Here is a 5,858-nt window from a genome sequence, read left to right as displayed (position 1 = left end):
CTTAACCTAAAAGGGTGAGCTACCAAGAATAACCGAAGGTGCATACTAACTTGAAAACATGCTCTTACTTTATTGACTAACAAAAGTTATTATTATTATTATAGAATATAGAAATATATTCATTTTCATGATAATCATATAGATATATATATATTATTTTTTATGATAATCTGGGGCATCTCCTGGTAGTGCTTAATTTATGGTCTTAAGCTTGACTGCGAGAAATCATCTTGTAGTTGACAATGGCGGTTTAGTTCCCCACTTCACCACCAAGCATTTAGCATTTTTTTGTTCACACTGCAAGGTTAGTACCATAGTGCATCCACGAGATTTGCAATACCTGTGATAAATGTAGGCATCCACAAGCATCTTTCTAAAAAGCTTTTGAACAAGAATGAGAAGGAGGTTGTGGTTCTCGTGGGAACAAGTGGTACTAAGCAAAATGACCTTTGGAGACTTCAAAAGTGAGCATGAAATGTGAGGGATCTCAAAAGAGAAGTTTTCATGCTCGCAAGCGGAATTCTTCTTGGTCACCAGAGTCGGTGCTTTGGGCATGTCTGTGGCACAAAAATTTTCTTTTTCCAAAGATCCATCATATATGATCGATGTTGAATCTTGACCATCATTGAGAATAACATTTGGATGGCCAGAGGGACATGGCTTGAGTTCGAGCGAGGGTGATGATGGACGTTCGGTTTCACTAGAATGCCTAAGTGAAACAAACAGAGAAATGAACTTTCGCCTCCTCGAATGGGTCATGGTTGGGATTATGCTTCGCCATGGGGCTTTTGGGGCAGAGATAGGAGTGGCGATAGCTAGTTTTTCCCAACGTTTTCCTTAAAGCTCCCCTAGGATGTTTTTTCTTGAAAAAGTTTTTCTAGAGGGTAGCCTATGAGTAGATCAAACTCAAGGATGGCAAAGATGTGGAAATCTATGAAAACCTCAATTTTGTCAATTATGACCGGCACAGCCCTGGCAATCCCACAACACTCAAAAAATAGTCCCAAAGGACTTTTGAAGGGTTTATTGGTCAGGACTAGCGGCATGTTACCCAAAAGGTTTTTCGCTAGGAATTCTGACATGATGCCAGTCCTGATTGTGGGGCTTGTGCAGAGCTTGTATGTTTGTTCCCTTTAATGAACAAGGCATGGCCGTGGAAGGTGAAAGAATCTGATGCTTCAGAAGAAGAATGTTTCACTTCCACTAGCCATTCCTTGGATGGTTCTGCTCTAGGGAAAACTTCCTTTGTGTGCTTTTCATACCATGATAATTTTGAGGTATTGCCATATTCCTCAAATTCGACCGAGAACTCTAAAGGATGAATTACTTGTTCCTTTAGGTGTTCATGGTTCAGGTGGGGCTCATGAGTCAAACCTAGAGATGGTATGTGTTTGGTTTTGACTGATGAGGACTCCTCCACACTCGACATGACTTTTGCCTAGAGGGGTTTGGTTCTTATGATGGAAGAAGTATGTTTGGCTATGAAGTGTGTTGACGGTAATTAACAACCATTATAAACCATCAATAAACACATGTATAAGGGTATAAATATGATCACCAACCAAGGTCTAGGGGTTTAAACTAACAAATTCTATGAGTTTTAGTGAATCTATATTTTCTATAGGATATATCTAGTAAACCGCCAAGGGGAGCCTATTCGTCAAAAGAAATCATGGAATTCAGTCCGCATAATCAACTTGCGAAGACTCTAGAAGAATCTAGGAGACTCTCCACCAAGGTAGGGCACGAGGCATGGTCCTGTAGGCCGCTCGGCCCCTAGGGGGCCACCCGTTAGCCCCTCATCGCCAATGTTGGTTCTCCACCTGCCTCCTAGGTTGCATCTCCGCCATTCATTAAGTTAGTTTGATCCAAGGGTTCATGTTGGACGCTTCAGGGCAATATATACTAGCCCCTGGTACCCCCCTGAGGCATATATCATTTGAGAAGATAGAAACCCTAATCTTCCTTAAAGCTCCACCATATTCTAGGGCATAGCTAGTTAAGCTAGGTCTAGAGGGAGCAAGTAGGCTTTGCTTGGATTCTCGATCATGTCAAGAGCGTGGTTTGGTACAATCTTTGTACCCCCTCTCTTTTGGATCTCCATTACTTTTATATGCTTGCTACAATTGTTATGACATTATTAGTATTCATCTTATTCATGTTCTTTGTTATAATATTCATCAGTCTACTTTGATTAATATGCTTAGTATAGTTGGACTATCATCATATTCATGCATGAGTTCGTACAACGCTCACTCTAAGGATCCATGGGTGGGTGGTCAACATTGTGTAAGTGTGGTGCTTATACGTTGTTTACCTATGGATACACCCTATATTCTGAGTCATGTGGTAGATAACGGATGTGACACTCCTGTTGAGTCCTTTATAGTCCACTCCCCGATGTAAGTAGCACGTAGGATCTGATTATGAAGGAAGATAAGATCTATTCTTACTCTTCCCTAGTAATATCCCTTATGTGTAGATATAAACATGATCTTACCAATGACTACTAGGTGTAATTGCACTAATCAATGTATGCTTTGACTCGTAATTAAAAATGACTTAGGAATTATTCTTCTAATATTCTACCTGACCATGCTAATGCCATAGAATGGTTTACTTATCCTATGACTTACCCCTGTTATGAGTAGAGTATTGGTTATGATTTACTTCTCCATCAATAATATTACATGTCCATGCTAGACCTTCCCTGTGGTAAAAAAATAAATAATGATACCTAGAATATTCTCGAGTGAAGTGCTACAATGGTATATTATCTGTGCGCATGCAAATCCTTTTCATTCATATATCTTTATATTCTTTCAAGTCACATGAAATAATAAAAAACTACTTAGTAATAATACTTTGTAGTACCAACAAGCATCTCTAGCACCATCATTAGGGATGACAACCTAGTACAAGTAATGCTAAGAGATGTAGGTATATAGTAGGTGACTACTAAAACAAGTGACAAGTTAATAAATACCAACAAGCATTTCTGGCGTCGTTGCCGGAGAAGGTAGCTAGACAAAGGAAGTATTGATAAACTTATACTTATTGATGTGATCGAGGATAACCATTGGCCTCTACTCAAATAATCTAACCCTTGTGTTGTCTACTTGTGTATCTTATGCAAGGTAATGTATGACTGGTTTTGACCTTCTAACAAAATACGTTGACCAACTACGGCTAACAACCATACTGGACCGATAACCAATATCGGAGACAATGGATTTGAATTCAAGCCGGCTCTCTTCAACATGGTGTAAGAAAGTAGTTTTGTGGGAAGGCATGTGAAGATGCTAGTGCTCATCTCCAAAACTTTCAGAAGATCTAGTAGCATCCTTCACCATCAAAGGAGTGGCCAAAGACACCATACTACTTCCCATTTTCCCATTCTCACTCTTAGGGAAGGCAAAGCAATGGTTCTACAGCCAACAAAGATATAAACACTATGTGGGATAACTACTCCACTACCTTCCTAGCCAAGTTCTTTCCCATAGGCAAGACCTAATGCTCTAAGTGGGAGAATTTCATGTTTTCAGCAACAACATGATGAATCTATCCCTAAGGCATGGGAATGCTTTCAAGACTACATATTAGAATGTCCTCTACATGGGATGGAGAATTGGCTACTCATGTAGACCTTCTACCATGGATTTACTACTTGTACCCATGAGACAATGGATGCTGCTGCTAGAGGTGCATTCCTGTCACTCACAATCCCAGTTGCAACAGCTCTCGTGGAGAAGATGACTTACAACCAAGGCTAGAATGAAGAACATGTTTAGACCTACAAGAGAGGTGGAGGTATGCATCAACTTAAGGAAGTAGACATGTTGTCTGCCAAAATAGACCTGCTGATGAAGATGCTCAAAGACCAAGCCAATGAGAAGCAAGAAGTCATGCATATTCATGATTCCCACATGACGTGTGAAGAGTGTAGAAACACTAGACATTCAGGGAACAGCTACCCTAAAATTCATGAGGATGTGAACTTTGTTAATAACAACTACTATCATCCTCAACAAAATCAAGGATGGAACCAGCAATAGAGGACAAACTACCAAGGTAACTATCAAGGTAATAATTAGAATAACTTTAATCAACCACCCTTGAGAGAATTAATTGTTGGCCAATCCAACTTATGGAGGGATTATCTAGAAGGGTAGCTACCAATGATAAAATTCTAGAAGACATAAATAATAGAATGGATAGCTTTGCTTCTACCATTAAGAACTAGCATAGCTTTAATAAAATGATACACTCACAAATAGCTCAGCTAGCTGCTGCTATTCCTCCATCTGACAAAGGTAAGATTTTGGGGTAGCCAAAAGATCTAGAAACTACAAATCTTGTCGATATTCTCAATGCAGCTTACTACTACATGGAACCATCAGAGGGAAGGTGGATAGATTATTCACTACCCGACAAGAAAGGTGACCCTAGGAGACCTGCCATCCCTATCTCCATTGGACGTCACATTTTCCAGGAAGATGTCTATGACTTCGGAGCGAGTGTCAACATCATGCCTATGGTAATTTATGAGAAGATTTTAGGGGATCCTTTGTTGTACACAAATTTGCATTTTTAGCTTGCAGATCAGTCACTCTGCTACCCCAAGGGAGTTCTTGAAGATGCCATTATCCGAGTGGGACAATCATATGTTCCCATAGACTTTGTGGTTCTAGAAATAGGTGGAGATGAAAGGGCAACCATCATCTTGGGCCTGACCTTTCCTGAGCACCGCGAAGGCCATCATCTATGCAGACAGTGATAAGATCTATTTCACAAGCAAGGATAGAAAGGAGAAGTTTGCTTTCAAGAACCGCATCTTGCAATCTCCTGGACATCCACAAATGCCATACTAGTCCTAAGGTACAACAGTAACCAAGAAGAAGAACAACTAGAGAAGGAGGAAGAACAAGGTCAGGCAGCGACAAGAAGAATTAGTCAACATGATCAACACACTCAGTTCAGAGTATGACCACCTCCTCGCTTCACCATTCCTTGCCATGAAGGATGATCCTAGTGTACCAACGATTGAGTGTACCATTGGACAAAGAATCTTCCAGCAAGACCTTTGTGCAACATTGGATCAGGTGTCAACAAAATGTCCAAGGCAACGTATGAATATTTATTTGGTGACGAACCTTTGTTCCCTACATGCATGCAATTGCAGATGGCGGATCAATCAATCCGATTTCCAGAGGGGATAGCTAAAGATATCATGGTAAGAATACATGATCATTATGCCCCTATTGACTTCATGGTTCTAGACATGGGAGAAGAAGAAGACAATACACCCATCATCCTAGGAAGACTATTCCTCAACACCACCAACGCGATCATCTACGTCAAATCTGGACAAAATTCCCTAGAGAAAAGGTACGCTATTACTTCAATAGTTATACCACTTATGAGCAGCCAAAGAAGAATTGCTCTAGGAGGAGACATCAATCATCTCGATGCCAAAGTAATCAACCCTCGAAGAGTGGATGGGAAGAAGATGAAGAACCTAAAGAAGTTGTTAAAGATGAACCTACTCCGCCTAAGTCAAGTCCACTAGACTAAGCAGGTATGGAAAGAGAAGGTGACATCACTATTAGGGTTACAATCACAAGATGTGCAACCATCTAGGTCTCCATTGCTGAGACCGGATGAGGGACCCAAAGAATAAAGGACTATTTCCAGTCAAGTCCTGTCTAGAGGACTTAAAAAATTTGAACCCTCACCATGCGGTAACATCAGGTAGTTATCCATATTTACCTTTCTAGCATTGCATAAATTATTTTTCACTTAAGCATATTTACTTTTCTGCATTTGCATTGCACTAGTAAAAGAAAACAAAAAGTATC

At 40.2% G+C, this 5,858-nt stretch overlaps 1 non-coding gene across 1 annotated transcript; it reads right to left on the bottom strand.

Annotated features, from left to right (window-relative positions):
• Positions 1-3,515: 3,515 nt before the first annotated feature.
• On the bottom strand, positions 3,516-3,622 carry LOC136511676 (small nucleolar RNA R71). The gene has a single exon (XR_010772799.1). It is a non-coding gene; the product is annotated as a small nucleolar RNA R71 (small nucleolar RNA).
• Positions 3,623-5,858: the final 2,236 nt, after the last annotated feature.

The sequence above is a fragment of the Miscanthus floridulus genome, chromosome 1 (genome assembly GCF_019320115.1).
Source record: "Miscanthus floridulus cultivar M001 chromosome 1, ASM1932011v1, whole genome shotgun sequence".
Taxonomy (NCBI): domain Eukaryota; kingdom Viridiplantae; phylum Streptophyta; class Magnoliopsida; order Poales; family Poaceae; genus Miscanthus; species Miscanthus floridulus.
The sequence above is the reverse complement of the archived record's forward strand: the minus strand, read 5'-3'. Positions and strand labels throughout refer to the sequence as shown.